Raw genomic sequence first — 17594 nt, 5'->3', positions numbered from 1 at the left:
AAGTTAATAAAACATAATTCAAAAATACATGTAGTGCACAGCAGAGCTAAACAGTAAGCTTCGAGTGACATGACCTTGGTGGTGGCAGGGTCTGGCAGTTCGAGTCCTAATGGTAGTGAGCCAAAGAGATTGTGGGATGGGTGGTAAGGATCCTTAACAACGCTTCAGGCCCTTTGTCTACAACACTGCCAGTAGATATCACAAATAGTGTGGAAGGAGATCCACCTGACAATTTTTACCTCTGCAAAATTATAACATCCTTCATACAATATGGCGGCCAGGACCATAGGCTGCACTGTAACTGTTGTCCACTAGCACTTTCCAAGACAATGTGTAGGCTGTTCAAGGATTCCACTAAACTCTATGAAATTGAGAACTTCATTGCTAGGCTCCTGAAATATTGGTGAAAATTAAGTAGAGAAAAATGCATTGTAATTCAGAGTATTTCAAGAAATGAAGGCCACTGTTTGAAGAACCTGATGAATCTTTGAATAAAGCCTTACATTGTGCATGTGCTCTTTAGTGCTCTTAATGGCAGCATGGAGAAGGATTTGAAATTATAGATATACTGTAACAATATCCATGAATTTCAATTTTTTAAGCGTGTCTTTGGACCATGTTTTAAAGGGCATGAGATAATTCATAAAGATACCCAAGCCAGCAAGATGCTATCTAACTTGTTCTCGGTATCCATAATGATAAAATCCACAGCCAAGGCTGGAAATTAATGAAGTTACATAGGACTTAAAGTAGGAATCCTGTGGGAAATTATCATATGACTGTGGGAAGTAATAATAATTGTTGAAATAATTTGCTTATTTTTGTATTCCTTAGCAAAAGATATCACGGGAATACTGTCAGTATAAGTTAAAGACATAGTGTTTGGACATTGAACAACTGCAAGCTATCATTACTAGGGCAACTATTTATATTTTAATAACATTCAGTGTTTATTGAATATTAATACTAGGAGATAAAGAAGTATATATATTTTTAATCATGTCTTCCTGCAACTCTGCTTTCAAATATCTGCCTGTGCAGTATTGTGGGGATCGTTAGGGCATATTCTGGAGTTAGGGCATATAGCACATATTAAGTTCAACAGCAGCCATTCTTCAGATTCGAACATGTATTGCAGACTGAATTTAAAACACAACTCAGGACAATGCGTTTCCTGGAGCTGCCGGTTGGGGTCAATTGCAAATGAAAGAAACACTGCACTTAGACCTCATCTGTCTGCCTGTGCATGAGCGTGCCCTAGAGTCAGTGAGGATTAGCATTCAGTCTGGGTGTCTGGAATGTGTGTGCAAAGAAGGAGGTGTTTGAAAACCAAGTGTAATTCAAAGGAAGTTTTGTAGATACATTGTAACTATAGAATTGTCCTGCTGTTACCTTTGATCTTTAGTTTATAAAAATGCCAGGCTTCTTCTTCCGAGAGTGTTTCAAAATAATGCCTGTTGTTTGTCTTTGCTGAATAAAACACTTCTATATCCACCTGCTTCAGTGTCCCTCCAGTGACTTTGTTCAAAGTTACAACAGGGAACATCAATCATTGTTGAAATTTATGTTTGTGGTTTTCTGCTGCTGTAACCCATGCACTTCAAAGTTCGATGTGTTGTGTATTCAGAGATGCTCTTCTGCACACCACTGTTGTAATGCGTGGTTGTTCGAATTACTGTCACCTTCTTGTCAGCTTGAACCAGTCTGCCCATTCTCCTCTGACCTCTCTCATTCACAAGGCATTTGCACTCACAAAACTGCTGCTCAGTGGATATATTTTTGCTTTTTACATGATCCTCAGTAAATTCTAGAGAGTGCTCTGCATGAAAACCTAAGGAGATCAGTAATTTCTGAGATTCTCAAACCAGCTCATCTGGCACCAACATTCATTTCATGGTCAAAGTCACTTGAACCACATTTCTTCCCCCTTTCAATGTTTGGTCTGGACAACAACTGAACCACGACCATGTGTTCATACATTCAGTTGTTGCCAGGTGATTGGCTGATTAGATATTTGTATTAATGAGCATGTGTACAGGTCTACCGAATAAAGTGACCACTGAGTGTATCCATGGCCTTGTGGCCTTGCTGAGTCCTGTTCTGCTCCGAGGCATTCCACACTGGCAGGTGCACAGTGTCATAGAGTGGGCCTAACATCTGTAAGGGCTCCATTGGCTTGAACCACAAATGAGTTTTAGGTGCGAATGTCTCCAACAGAAAACTGATAAGATTAGATCAGCTAAGTTAGTTAACTATTGACAATTTGTGCAATATGAAAATGAGATCACTCATTTTAGTCCCCTTCTTGGAGAATTGGAATAAAGAATACACCCATATTTTTTTCTGAAATTAGCTGTTGATTATTTAAATGATACAGAGGTCAAATTAGACCTGTATGTCTAATTAAGTCAAATTAGAATAAATAAACCAAATTAGGGAGACAACCAAATGATCAAAAATGCAGTTATACCAGATCATATAATAACCCAAGATTTTGAACCTTCTGCATTTGCCAGTTTTTCAGACATTGCAATTATAACTGTGTATTCTAATTGCCTATTTATTAATTATTATTATTTCTTTCTTTTTGTATTTGCATGGCTTGTTGTCTTTTACGTGCTGGTTCAATGCCCAAATTGGTGAGGTCTTTCATTAATTGTATAATGATTTTTGGATTTTCTGAGTATGCCCACAAGAAAATTCATTTCAGGGTTGTATATGTTGACATATATGTAGTTTGTTAGTAAATTTACTTTAAACTTTGAAATCACACTAAGTATACAGAAGACTTGCATTTTATAACCCCTTTCAGAACAAATTGATCTGCTTTAATGCCAATGAAGTGTTTTTGCATTAGAACACATACAAAATGCTGGAGGAACTCAGCAGGTCATACAGCATCTACGGAAAGGAGTAAACAGTCGACGTTTTGGGCTGAGCTCCTAGTTTTGCATTATTCTAACTTTATATGACTGAGCCACCATGATAGCATAGTGGTCAGTGCGATGCTTTTACAGCAAGGGTGCTGGAGTGCAGAGTTCAGTTCTGATGCTGTCTGTAAGAAGTTTGCAAGTTCTTCTCGCGAATGCGTGGGTTTCTTCCAGGTGCTCTGGTTTCCTCCCACAGTCCGAAGGCATACCAGTTAGTAGGTTAATCGGTCATTGTAAATTGGCCTGTGATTAGGCTAGAGTTAAGTGGGTTGGTGGGTGGTGCAGCTTGTTCGACCAGAGGCCCTGTTCCACACTTTATCGCCAAACATTTTTTTAAAATTATGGTAACGTAGGAAATTCAGCACAGCAGCACATTTGCGCACAGCAAGGTCTATTGGTTTTAGTAATGAGTGATGAGCTAGATTTAGTTAAAAGCTTAACACTGCATGAATATTTATCTAATAGTGATGATAAAATAATTGAATTCAATGCAGTGTTCATAAAAGATGTGCATGAAACTGTGACTAAGGTTCCAGATTTAGACGTGATAATGAAGAGATGTAGACTATCCAAGTTAAAGTGGACTAATCTGTTAATAGGTAAAATGAAAGAATGTCAGTGGAGGCGTTCAAAATGGAATCTGTCGTGCAAAACCATTTCAGAGGCAAATGATCTTCTTACCAAATAAAATCAAGGTGCCTAAAGAAATAAGAGCTAACGTAGTGCAGGCTAACATAGACGCTACAGGTAGTGCAGCTATCTCCAGTGACTTTGTTCCATTCTGACCTCAGGTCCTCTCTGTGCGGATTTGTCACATTTTCTCTGTGCTGTGTGGGATTGTCCAAGTGTTCAAGTTTCCTCCCATATGTAGGTTAATTGGCTGCTGTCAATTACTGAGGGGTGGGTGGGAGAACCAGGAAATGCTAATGGGTACCTGTGGGAGAACGGGTCACAGGGAAATAAATGAGGCCATTGGAACTGTTCTCTCTAGCTTGTAAGAAGCTATAAAATAAAGCTGAAAGGCATTGCACATAAACATGGAACATGTGCAGGTCCTGATTACACAGACAGCAACAATAGATATTGCAATGCAGTAAGGCTTTTGGGCTACCTAAATAAACCTGCTATTGGTATCAAAATCAACATTAAAATTTATTATGATGACATGGTAGCATAATGCTATTACAGCGTCGGCCGCAAGATTGTGGTTCAGTTCTCACTGCTGCGTGTAAGGAGATTGTATGTTCTCCCTGTGACTGTGTGGGTTTCCTCCCACATACGGTTAGCGTTAGTGAGTTGTGAGAACTCTATGTTGCTGCCAGAAGTGCGGCAACCCTCGCCCAGCTCAACCCCTGCTGATTTGATTTGATATAAATGACACAATTCATTGTATGTTTCAAAGTACATGTGACAAATAAAGCTAATCTTTATCTTGATAAGAATTATGGAAAATAAGGTCAGGAATAACATTAGTCTGTGGAAACTGATAGTGGTAATGTAATTTCAATAAAAAATACCAAGCACACTGAAGAATTTATTTGTGATCCAAACTAAACAGAGGAATTAAAGCAAACATTTAAGTAGATTCAGTGTCAGAAATCTCAAGAAAATTGTATTGAATTGGGGATTCAAGTTCACAACAGGTAAGTATCAAATTAATGGTATTGAAGAGTAACAAATCCCCAGCAGTAACACACATCAAAGTTGCTGATGAAGGACTGACGAAGGGTCTGGGCCTGAAATGTCGACTGTACCTCTTCCTAAAGATGCTGCCTGGCCTGCTGCATTCACCAGCAACTTTGATGTGTGTTGCTTGAATTTCCAGCATCTGCAGAATTCCTCGTGTTTGCGTTTTTAAATCCCTAGCAGTGAGTGGTTTACATCCAAGGGTGGAAAACCTTTGAATATCAACTTCAGTTGATTTGGATCTCACCCCCTTAGACTAGAACATTGCACAAATGCCTCTGCTACTCATGAAAGGTATGAGAATAAGGGGCAGTAGCCTAATTAGCCTAACATCTAGTTTAGGAAAACCGATAGGGTTTATAACTATGAGTCATAACACCATGAAAAAATGTTCAGCTGATCAGTGAAAACTTGTATGGTGAACAATTAGACATTTTAATCTTGTAAGAGGGGATTGTGATGTGTTTTCTTTCTATAGACTGGCTACTGGTGTGAATTTTATGTAGTCCAGGTCGACCTTCTTCCATTACAGCCAGATTTCAAAGTTCAAAATAAGTTTATCATCGAAGTACATATATGTTACCATATACAACCCTGAGATTCATTTTCTTGTGGGCATTCACAGTAGATACGGAGAAACATCATAGATTCAATGAAAAGCCACACACTAAAAGACGGACAAGCAACCCACTTGCAAAAGACAATAAACTGCAGAAATATAAAATATAATACAAAATAAACAATAACTATTGAGAACATGAGATGAAGAGTCCTTGAAAGCAAGACCACTGATTGTGGGAACAGTTCAGAGTTAGCGTGAGTGAAGTTTAGTGAAGTTAGCCCTTCTGGTTAAAGATCCTGATGGTTGAAAGATAACAGTTTCTGAACCTGGTGCTGTGGGTCCTGAGGCTCCTGTACCTTCTTCCAGATGGCAGCAATGAGAAGAGAGCATGGCCTGGATGATGAGCATTTTTGATGTTGGACGCTGCTTTCCTGTGACACCACTCCTTGTAGATGTTCTCAATGATGGCAAAGGCTTTACCTGTGATAGATTAGTGTCCGTTACCTTTTGTTGACATTTTTGTGCAAGAGCATTTGTGTTTCCATATTAGGCTGTGATGAAACCAGTCAACATACTCTCCACCACACATCTATAGAAGTTTATCAAGGTTTTAGATGGCGTGCTGAATCTTCACAAACTTCTACAAGTTTGTACTTTATTTGTCATGGCATTTATGTGCTGGACCCAGGACAGATGCTCAGAAATGATAACCCAAGATACAATCCAAAATTGCTAACTCCCTCTGCCTCTGATGCCCTGATGAGGACTAGCTCATGGACCTATAGGTGCCTTCTCCTGTAGATAGTAATCAGCTCCTTGGACTTGCTGACATTGAGTGAGAGGTTGTTGTTGTGGCACCACCCAACCGGTGGTTGGTTTTGCTGCAGAAAATGATTGGGTACTTGGAAAAGTGCCTCCATTCTTGTTTTGATCCTCATCGCCAATGGTTACATATGCATGGAGCGGGAGTGACAATGGAATAGTCTGATTAAATATTTCTGCTGAGTCATAAGACCATAAGACATAGGAGCAAAATCCATTTCTCGTGTCTTCTCCCCATAACCATTGGTGCTCTGACTACTGGAGAACCTATCAAGCCCCAATTTAAATGTACTCAAAAACTTGGCCTCCACAGTAATCTGTAGCAATGAATTTCACAGATTCTTTACCCTCTCGTTAAAGAAATTCCTCCTCAACTCTGTTCTAAATGGATGTCCCTCTATTCTGAGTTTGTGCCTCTGTTCCTAGACTCTCCCACCATAGGAAACATCTTCCCCACATCCACTTTATCTAGGCCTTTCAATATTCTATAGGTTTCAATGAGATCCTCCTGCATTCTTCTAAGCCTCAGCATGTGCAGGCCCAGAACAATCAAACACTCCTCATATATTAACCCTTTCCTTCCTGGAATCCTTCTCATGAAGCTTTTCTGGTCTCTCTCCAATGCCAGCATATCTTTTCTTAGACAAGGGTCTCAAAACTATTCACAATATTCCAAGTGCAGTTTGACCAATGCCTTTGAATGCCTCAGCATCACATCCTTGCTCTTATGTTTTAGTCCTCTTAAAATGAATGCTAACATTGCATTTGTCTTCCTTATCACTGACTCAAGCCATAAGTTATCCTTTAGGGAATCCTGCACAAGGACTCCCAAGACTCTTTACACCACTAATTTTTGAATTTTTTCCCCATTTAGAAAATAATATATGCCTTTATTTTTTGTACCAAAGTATATGACCATACACTTCCCTACATGATATTGCATGGGGCACTTCCTTGCCAATTCTTCCAATCTGTCCAACTCCTCTGCACTATTAAATACTATCTGCCTCTCCCTTTCACATCATCTGCAGACTTAGCCACAAGTACATCAATTCCATCATCCAAATCAGTCCCAACATCAGTCCTTGTGGAACCCCAGTAGTCACCAGCAACTAACCGGAATAGGGCCCCTTTATTCCCACTCTTTGCCTCCTGCCACACAGCCTGGTTTTTATCCATGTTCATATCTTCCCAGTAATACCATGGACTTGTATCTTGTTAAGCACTCTCGTGTGTGGTACCTTGTCAAAGACCTTCTGAAAATCCAAGTACACAACATCCATCAACTCTCCTTTGTCTTTCCTGCTTGTTAATTCCTCAAGTAATCCCTACAGATTTGTGAAGCAAGATTTCCCCTTAAAGAATCCATGCTGACTTTGGCCTATTTTATTATGTGCCTCCAAGTGCCTCCTGAAACATCATCCTTAATAATGGACTCCAACATCTTCCCAACCACTGAGTTCAGGCTAACTGGCCTATAATTTCCGTTCCTCTGCCACCCTCCATTTGTAAAGCGGGGAGCGGCATTTGCAGTTTTACAGCTCTCCAAAACCATTTCAGGATCTAGTGATTTTTGAAAGATCATTACTAATACCTCCACAATCTCTTCAGCTACCTTTTTTATGTTGGTAACCTACATATGGACAACTTACAGAGTGAGAACTATGAGCTGGGCCCGCTGAAATGAAAACATGCACACTCGTAAGCCTGCACCCAGCAGAGTGTGCCTCTGGCATGAAGGAAGCCCAATCTACTCACCACGTGATCAACGGCCACATGCTCACTTGCTAATCATCGCAATCGATCCGATATTGTTCAGGCACCCACGAGAAATTTGGTGAGTCCCTCCATTAACTAAAGTTGAAGCTTATGCATTTAAGGAGAAATTGTTGACCAGATTGGAAATCATCCAAGATAGTTTGGGAAACGGCAGATCTTAAATCTGAAAAGAAGTGTCTGTTAGAGCCCTACAAGAATCTGTCTTGGGGGCTCAAGTATTCACTACATTTATAAAAACTTTCACAATGAGATACAAAGTCACGCATTCAATTTGCCAGTGACATAAAAATGGAATGCACTGTAAGTAGCATAGCTCTGACCAGCTCAATACAAGGTGTGCCTACAAGCTGTGCACATAGCAAGTAGTTTACAAGCTGGGTGAATCTGAAATCACCCAATTTGAACTTAAAGTGGATAGATGCAGCTCTTTCTAAATAACAAAAAGCTAGAAACTGGAAAAAGTGGAACTGCTGATGGACTTATTTTGGAGTGTCATTTCTCATCACGGATAGGTATAGAAAGTCATCCAAATAGCTGATCCAATACTCTCCTTTTAGCTAAAAACTAGAATTCAAAGGTTATACTATAGATTTGCAAAATAGTTATTAGACCACAGCTATTATTTTGCAAGCTGTTCTGGGGACCTGCCTGACCTGCAGAATTCTTCCAGCATTTTGTGTGTTGTTCTGAATTTCAGAATCTGCAGAATCTCTTTTGTTTATGAAGGATATAGTGGTTTTGGAAAATGATTGAAGTGTAGATTTTCTGGAATTATATCAGCCTTCCAAAGTGTAAAGTACAGAGAAGAATTACACAAGTTACTCTTTCCAATTTAGAAGATACGACTACATTTTTCAGGATATTAAAGTGAATCTGAAGAAAACATTTCCATTGCTTCTGGATAGTGGATAGAAAACAAAGAGTTCTCTAAATCTATAGAGAGTCAAGGAATAGGAAGTGTGATCCAAAAATTCTGGTGATTCAGAAGTGAATTAAGTTACCACATATACTGACAAAAGGAGAAAGAAATTTGGTATTTTCTTTGAAAATCTGTAGTTAATGCTAGATTGATTGTTAATTTTAAATCTTATCTTGGTAGACTTCTATTAATCTATAAACACCTACAATGGTTGGTATATAGGCTTGTATGCAACATTTTGGACCAGTGGAAATGGTCCAGAAGGGTTGTATGGAAACTATTATTACCATTTTTCTTAACAACTAATTTCATTACTTAGCCTAATAGGTTAGATTTACCACAGTACATAATTATCTATTTAAATGTTTATTTTGCTTTTATATCATCTCAATGTGTACTTAAGAATGTATAAATAATTGTAGTTTTATACATATAAAAAAATGGGAAAGGTTATATGTGTGAAAAAAGTACATGATAATTGTGAATTCCTTATCCAAATAAAAATAAAATTAAAAAAAAAGAAATTATGAAAGTTGAGTAAATGTTGTAATGAAATTGACATACCCTGATCCCAATGAATGATGGAACAATGCCGATGGATTATTCATGACAACCAGATAATCTGTTAATCAGTATTGTTGATTGAAAGATAAATATTATAAGGACACCAACAATAACTCTCCTTCTATATAATGGAATAGGATATGTTATATGCATCTGAGGGGGAGAAATAATCTTAGCTTGATACTTCACCAAAAGAAACCATCCATTGCATTGTGTCTTCAATTTTGAATTTTGTCTTCAAACATCAGAAGACTTTAGATAGATAGATAGATAGATATACTTTATTAATCCCGAGGGTAATTTGGTTTCGTTACAACTGCACCAACCAAGAATAGAGCGTAAATGTAGCAATACAAAAACCACAAACAATCAAACAACAAAATGCAAACTATGCCAGATGTCTATAATCTTTAATCTATAACATTCTTATCAGCGATGGTTGATCTTACTGCTTAACCTGATACATTATACAAAACTTGAACAAATACACACATATATTTAGTGGCTATATTTTTTAGTTACACCTGCTCATTAATGCAAATATCTAATCAGCCAATTAGGAGGCAGCAATTCAATGCGTAAAAGCATGCAGGCGTGGCCAGAAGGTTCAGTTGTTGTTCAGACCAAACAGCAGAATGGTGAAGAAATTTGATCTGAGTGTCTTTAGCTGTGGAATGGTTTTTCCCTGCCAGATGGGTGGTTTGAGTCTCTCAAAAACGGCTGATCTCCTGGGATTTTCATGCACAACAGACTCTAGAGTTTACAGAGAATAGTGCGGAAAACAAAAGAAAAAAGTACAGTGAGTGACAGTTCTGTGAGCAGAAACATCTTGTTAATGAGAGAGGTCAGAGGAGAATGGCCAAACTGGTTCGAGCTAACAGGAAGGTGACAGTAACTTAAAAAAAAGACACGTGTTACAACGGTGGTATGCAGAGGAGCATCTCCGAACATGCAGCACATCGAACCTTGAAGTGGATGGGCTACAGCAGTAAAAGACTAAGAACATATGCTCAGTGGCCACTTTATTAGGTGCAGCAAGTACTTAATAAAATCTTCCTATCTAATAAAGCTGCCAACATGTGTATGCAACACACACAAAATGCTGGAGGAACTCAGCAGGTGAGGCAGCATCTATGGAAATGAATAAATAGTTGATGTTTCAGGCCAAGGCTCCTCATCAGCCCTACATCTGTAGAATCTCTTGTACCACTGAGTGAATGTATGTGTATATTTTTGTAAAAGCAGGTTTCTCTGACTAGGTGATGAACTGGACCCTAAATAAGAAAGTCATGCATGCAGTATACTGCCAATAGCAGCAGCAATTAACACCTCATTGATGCCATTGTTGCTTATTTTGATGACCTCTCCATGAATTCTCAGCAGTGACCTTAAACGGAACAAGATCTGTCCACGGCTATACATCATAACAATGCTGCAGGATCCCATTTATTCACGGTGATGACACAGGGAATAAGTAAACTATTCAGTCAGCGCTTAACTCGTTAATGAGACAATATTCCATTTACAACAATTTGCATAATATGTGGTATATTATGCAAAGATGAATTTGGAGAAGAAGGACTGAATTCACGCTGTACAGTTTTTACTATGAAATGAATTTTAGTCGAAAGAGCTCAGTGTGAGATTTCTGATTTTCCTGTCCTGGTCTGACTACATCAAGACAGTTCATTGTAACACTGTGTTAACAGATGATTGGTTATTAGATAACTACATAGTCTTGGTCTGGACAGAGTTGTTAGTTCAAGAATTATCTGAACCATGAGGGTGATGTCTGTAGAGAATTGTGAACAGTATAATTTTGACTTTGATTTATGTTTGGCCAAAGTGTGTAAGATCAAGCAGAATGTCATTGTTTAAAATCTTTTCTATACTGGTATCAAGAACTCCATAGAATTTTTTGAAGTTTCAAGTCTTATATTGTATGTCTTATAAGCCAGCAGTGTTCTGCGATAATGTAGAAATGCAAACTGCACCATAGAATATTCATTGGACTTTAGGCCTACACTTCAAAGTGAAGATTCAACAAAGAGATATCAGATGGCTTGAGAAAGACAATCTGTAAAATTGTCCTATCCGCACTTCTTATTAAACCAAATCAGTTCATGATTACAAATTCAGAAACAAAAATCAGAAAAATCTTGTGATTATATTCTGTGCACTGTTCATTTAAACACAATGTCACGGAACTTCAAAATAACAACCCTAGTTTTCCATGCCATAAGTACTTGATTAAGATGATTAGTATGTGATTTGTGACAGAGGAAATACCTGTGGTAGATTATTCAGAAAGTCAGGAAGCATGGATTCAGAACTGGCTGGCCCACAGCAGGAAGAATGCAATAGTAGATGGAGTGTATTCTGCCTGGTGGTTGGAGACCAACTGTGTTCTTCAGGGATCTGTTCTGAGACCCCTGCTCTTTGTGATTTTTATAAACTGGATGAGGAAGTAGAAGGGTTAGGTTAGTAAATCTGCAGATGACATGAAGGTGGGGGTGTTGTGGATAGTGTAAAGGGTTGTCATAGTTACATTGGGACATCAATAGAATGCAGAGTTGGGCTGAGAAACAACAGATGGAGTTCAATCCTGAAAAGTGGAAAGTGATTCAGTTTGGAAGGTTGAACTTGAAGGCAGATTTCAGGGTTAATACAGGATTCTTAACCATGTGGAGATACCGAGTAATCTTGGGGTTCATGTCCATAGATCCCTCAAAGTAAAGTTGCAGTGCAAATTGATAGGGTGGTTAAGAAAGCATACGGTGTGTTGTTACTCATTAGTTGGGGAATTGAGTTCAAAATTTCAAGGTAAAGTTGTTATTGTTCCTTTACCTGCCTTGTGGTGCATCAGACGGCATTTTTTGCCATTCCCTTAGCATTTGTCTGTTTTTTACGAGCTTAGATTAGAAAGCATGTCTTATGAGGATAGGTTGAGTGAGCTAAGGTGTTTCTTTTGAACAGAAGGAGTATAAGAGTGCCATGCTAGCATATAGCTATTACATCTTGGAGCATTGGTGTTCAGACTTCAATCTTAGCGTCCTCTGTAAGGAGTTTGTATATTCTCCCCATGGAATGTATGAGTTTTGTACAGGTGCTCCAGTTTCCTCCCACATTCCTAAGACGTACAAGTTAGTAGGTTAATTGGTCACTGTAAATTGGCCCATGATTAAACTAGGGTTAAATAAGGGTTTGTTGGGCGGCCTGGCTTGAAGGGCTGGAAGAACCTATTCCACGTTGTATCTTTAAGTAAAATAAATAAATAAAATAAAAAAGGTGACTTTATAGAGGTGTGACGATGATAAGAGGCATAGATCAAGTGGACAGCCAGAGATTTCCCCCTAGGGTGGCGAATACAAGGGATTATAACATTAACGTGTTGGGAGGAAAACATAGGGAGATGTCAAAGAGAAGTTGCTTATATGTAGAGCAAGTAGCAGAAGCATGGAAGGCATTACCAGGTTGGTGATAGAGGCAGATACATTAGGGACATTTAAGATCTTTGATTGGCACATGGGTAAAAGTAAACGGAGAGCTGTACAGGAGGGAAGCATTGCATTGATCTTAGAGTTTCGCACAACATTGTGGGCTGAAGAGCCTGAACTGTGCTGTACTGTTCTATGTCCCATGTTTATGATCTAAACACTGTTCAACACCATGGAATCAAAAGAAATACATCAGTATTCCTAGGTTTGTTGATGGTTCACCAAATAGTAGTTATGGCCTGAGGAGATGGAGCTGCTGTCTTCTGATTTCAGGACATCCATAAATTAGTTCATTGAAGCATCTCATTCATATATAATCTTTGAGATATGAATATACAGTAAAGGGGAAATGTATTTGAGATCTGGTCCTTCCCTATAAAAACATAGAGACCTCATTCATTTTGCTACTTTTTTTTTCAAAATTTATCTCCTAAAAAAGCAAGGATGCTGTGGCTTTATAAAGCATTAGTCAGACTGCATTTGGATATTGTGAGCAGTTTATCCAAGAAAAGGTGTATGATTTTGGATTAATGCAGGGGGAGTGTTTGATGGCTCTGGGCAGAAATTTAGAAGAACGGTGGGGTGGATCTGATTGAAACCTATCCATTATTGAAAAGCGAATGTAGAGTAAACATAGAAAGGATGTTTCTTATAGTAGTGGATTCTAGAAGCAAAGGGCACAGCCTCAGAATAGAGGGAATCCCTTCAGAACAAGTTGAGGAGAAATTTCTTTAGCGACAGGGTGGTGAATCTGTGGAATTCTTTGCCAAAGGGAGGCCAGTTCATTGGGTATATTTAAAGTTAAGGTTGATTGGCTGTTGATTAGTAAGGAAGTCAAAGATTATGGGGTAAAGGCAAAAGGGGATAATAAATAAACCGTGATGGAATGGCAGAGCAGACTCAATGGGCCAAATTCTGCATATGCATATATGCATATTCTGCATATTCTACTTATGTTCTAAAATACCAGGACTATGGAAGAATACAAGAATAGTGCCTGTGGAATTGGTCAGGTTGGGAAGCCATAGTATCAGAGCCATATTATGCACTATGACCCTAACTTAATGCAGAGCAATAATTACATCAACCAAATAACTTGAATTTACATTTTCAATTCCACTCAAAATTAAACATCCTGTTACCATGTTATATTACTAGATAAGTTATGTAGAATGGAAATTAAAGATTATTTAAGCAATGGAGAAAGCAATGTTTTGATTTCCACCCCCAACATGAAAAACTGTGTGGGTGAAAATCAAAACATTTTATAAGATAACGTGGGTGTTGGAAATTGGTGGACAGAGCTATTGAACTACTGAATGCAAGGTTCTGAACTGTCCATCCTGGATTTCCAGCACTGACATTCACTACTTTGAATAGGTCTTGACAATTCTAATTTGTTGGTGTTCTCGTGGAGTTGTGCAATGATGCATTTCCATTTAACTTTGAACTAGCAGTAATTTCTTGTTGAAATGGAAGACCTGGCTGACAATGAAGTGAATTAATAAACAATTAATTCAGTTGGATGTCATTATCCAATTGTAGTTTTTGCTGGAAAAATGAATGATTTACACTATGGAAATTTTATTAGGTTCACATGGACAGCTGCTCATTAACGCAAATACCTAATCATTCAATCATGTGACAGCAACACAATGCAGAGAAACATACAGACATGGTCAAGAAGTTCATTTGTTGTTCAGATCAAACATCAGAATGGGGAAGAAATGTGACCTAAGTGACATTGACCGTGGAATGATTGTTGGTGCCAGATGTGGTGGTTGGAGTATCTTAGAAACTGCTGATTCCTGGGATCAGCAAGAAACAAAAAGAACTGCAGTGAGTGGCAGTTCTGTGGGTGAAAATGCCTTATTAATGGGAGAGCTCTGAGGAGAATGGCCAGATTGGTTCAAGCAGGAAGAAGACAATAACTCAAATAATGGTTCAGTAAAGTGGTGTGCAGGAAAGCATCTCTCAATGCACAACACATTGAACTTTGAAGTGGATGGGCTACAGCAGCAGAAGACCACGAACCTACACACAGTGGCCACTATTCAATACAGGAGTTACTGAATAAAGTGGTTACTGAGTGTATATCAAGTACATTTATACTGTACAACATTTACTTTTTATTCTGTTTAGGTATACAATGACATATTTTGCTCAGAAACATGATCATTGATAAAGTGATTGTAAAAATAAATACGGAGATTTCATGTGAATCTTACCAGAAGTGGAGGGGGTTGTTATAGAGAAAGGATGGATAGGCAGGGAATTTTATCCCTAGGTTGTAGATGGCTGAAGAGTGACCTCATGGAGGTAAATAAAATAATGAGGGGAATGCATAAGGTGGATGGTCAGAGAATAGGAGAATCTAAAAACAGAGGCCACAGATCTAAGGCGGGAGGCAAAAACATTGAATGGAAACCTAAGAGGAAACTTTTTTCACAAAGAAGTCTATATGGAACAACCAAACAAAGGACAATGTAATGGGATTTAAAATTATAATGTTCAAAGGACACTTAGACAGGTTCATGGATAGGAAAAAAAATGGAAATTGGCCAAATGTAGTCAAATAGGACAAGTATGTGATATCTAAAGCAGAGGTTGATAGATTTTTGATCGATCAGGGCATGAAGGGAGAATTGGATCAGCCATGATGAAATGGTGGTGCAGACTCGATGGGTCAAATGGCCTAATTCTGATCCTATATCTTATGGTCTTATGGCGTTTGGATATAAACCCTGGCCCTCAAGCGGAATTGGCCTTGGGCCTGTTTCCATGCTTCTCTCGGACGAAAAAAACACAGAACGTCGGATGAACTCAGTGGGTCAGTTGGCATTTATGGAGGCAAGAGCTGTAGGTCCAACCTTTCAGGACGAGAACCTGCATCAGGGCTCAAAGGCTGTTAGGGAAAGTGTAAGAATCAATATAAGGGCCAATCTTTTGGAACTGCTGGGCACCAAATCGAGAGAAACGTTAGACGTACGGCATGGCTAAATATAACTGATAATCGCCATTGGCGCATCTCTCGCACACTGAACACAAATATAGGAGCTGCTGATGTGGCAACGCTAACCAGAACCTGAAAATTATCGCGGTCATTGAATAGCTTCGACGAACAGCCCGACTGAATAATGCAATGTGACGTTGTGGGATTGCCTTAAACTTTAATATGGCCGTTATTGGTATTAGAAGGAGACGGGAAGTCACTTAAGCATTGCAGAATGAATTGTCTGTAAAACAATTTCATTATATATCTGAGATACATTGAAATGAAAGCGGAGCGAATTAGTGACTGTTGACCTGGGTCATGAGGATGACTTCTGTAGATTAAGTCATTATATTATGATGCTGTACTAACATTCAGTTTATAATTAATCGCTGGCGTAATATTTCGATTCGAAAATGGATAGCTGTGGCAAACGAGAGCAGGCAGAAGTTTAAACGAGTCTCGTCTAATTAATCATCATCTCATCCTGTGTAGTATGTGGCTTTATTCAACTGTGCCAACAATTTTATGATATTAATATTTAATTCACCTTCGACCATCACGGCAGAGCTTTTGCCATCCGTTGAGCGACTCCCCTTCTCTACACCTCCATCAGATAAACCGAGGAAGTCCATCCTTTCAGGGGGATCACATGTTCCGGCACGGACACGGGATGATGGAAGAGTCTTTGTGCTCGCTGTCGCTGCCACGCCGGGCTCCTTCAGGGTGTTAACCTGAAGCAGGGTCTTCACATGTGAACTCTATCACTCTCCGCTCGTTCACGTTCAAGACTGTTCAATATCATTTCCAGAGCACAAGTGTAGAGGAGAACGACTCCGGATCGGAGGCAGCTCAAAAACACAATAAGGGAAAGAACACAATAACAAAAAAAAACTATAAATATACAGTAAATACATAAGATGGTTTATATACATAGATTGATTTATGTACATAAAGTGACGCTAAGCACAGGAGTGTCTGGACGAAAGGTGACTGTGGCAGGACATGATCAAGTAGTGTTGGGGCTGGAGTGGGTTAATTTGTGGAGGTGTTGATCGGCCGTACTGTTTCGGGAAAGTAACTGTTTTGGAGTCTGGTGGTCCTGTGGCATGTATGCTATGTAGCCTCCTCCTGGATGGCAGTGGGACAAACAGTCCATGAGGTGTCTATATGCACCAATATGATCTGCTGGACATTATCTCTAGCTATCGGCCACCCTCTCTCGGTCTAACCGTGTCCTCCTGGCATTTTTCCTAAGTAAGATTATTAAGTATTGTTAATTCTCTGCCCATTTGACACACAACTCCACACGGACTGCCAGATTTCAAGAGGAGCTTCTAAGCTATTAAAACTTAATGAACCTGGATTATCGGGAAGCCGTGCGCTTCCATTAAACGTCTGAATCAGGAGTGTGGTTTGAGATTGGGCACATCATGTGGACCTTTATGTTGCTAAAACGCTTAGTAGCAGATACGGAATTGCAATTAAATGGACGCCTTATAACATTTCGTGTCTTCCCTCTCTAAATCGCCCGTCCCCTGTCCTTCCCCTCTGTCGCTAAATCCATCAGATGGTGTCACTGCTGTGATAGCCGCTGGGTATCAGAGATGACCACGAGTCCACAGCTGGACGCTTGCTCCCTCCAACATCCAACCCTACGCATTCGTGTGCGGTTAACTGAGGCTGATGCTGCGCTCACTCTTCACATTCAATGACCCGCCGGCCACTACGATGAGCGCAGGGTCCCTCCCTCTGCTCCGTGATAAGCCCGGTCCCCAGGTTTCCCGTGCCTTTTGTGTGATGCTGCTATCGACTGCCCCAAATCCTGTGTGGTTGACTCCGC

General features: G+C 39.4%; 1 protein-coding gene and 1 long non-coding RNA gene across 3 annotated transcripts in view; one reads left to right on the top strand and one right to left on the bottom strand.

Annotated features, from left to right (window-relative positions):
* Positions 1 to 17594, top strand: part of gabrb3 (gamma-aminobutyric acid type A receptor subunit beta3) — a 729956-nt gene that overhangs the window by 330830 nt on the left and 381532 nt on the right. The window lies entirely within an intron of this gene.
* LOC134349735 (uncharacterized) lies at positions 9573 to 17522 on the bottom strand. Its single transcript, XR_010018762.1, has 3 exons — positions 17451 to 17522; positions 16302 to 16602; positions 9573 to 10015 (listed from the first exon to the last, which is right to left on the bottom strand). It is a non-coding gene; the product is annotated as an uncharacterized LOC134349735 (long non-coding RNA).

Source organism: Mobula hypostoma, chromosome 7 (assembly GCF_963921235.1).
Source record: "Mobula hypostoma chromosome 7, sMobHyp1.1, whole genome shotgun sequence".
Lineage (NCBI taxonomy): Eukaryota > Metazoa > Chordata > Chondrichthyes > Myliobatiformes > Myliobatidae > Mobula > Mobula hypostoma.
This window is presented reverse-complemented; position numbering and strand designations above follow the sequence as displayed.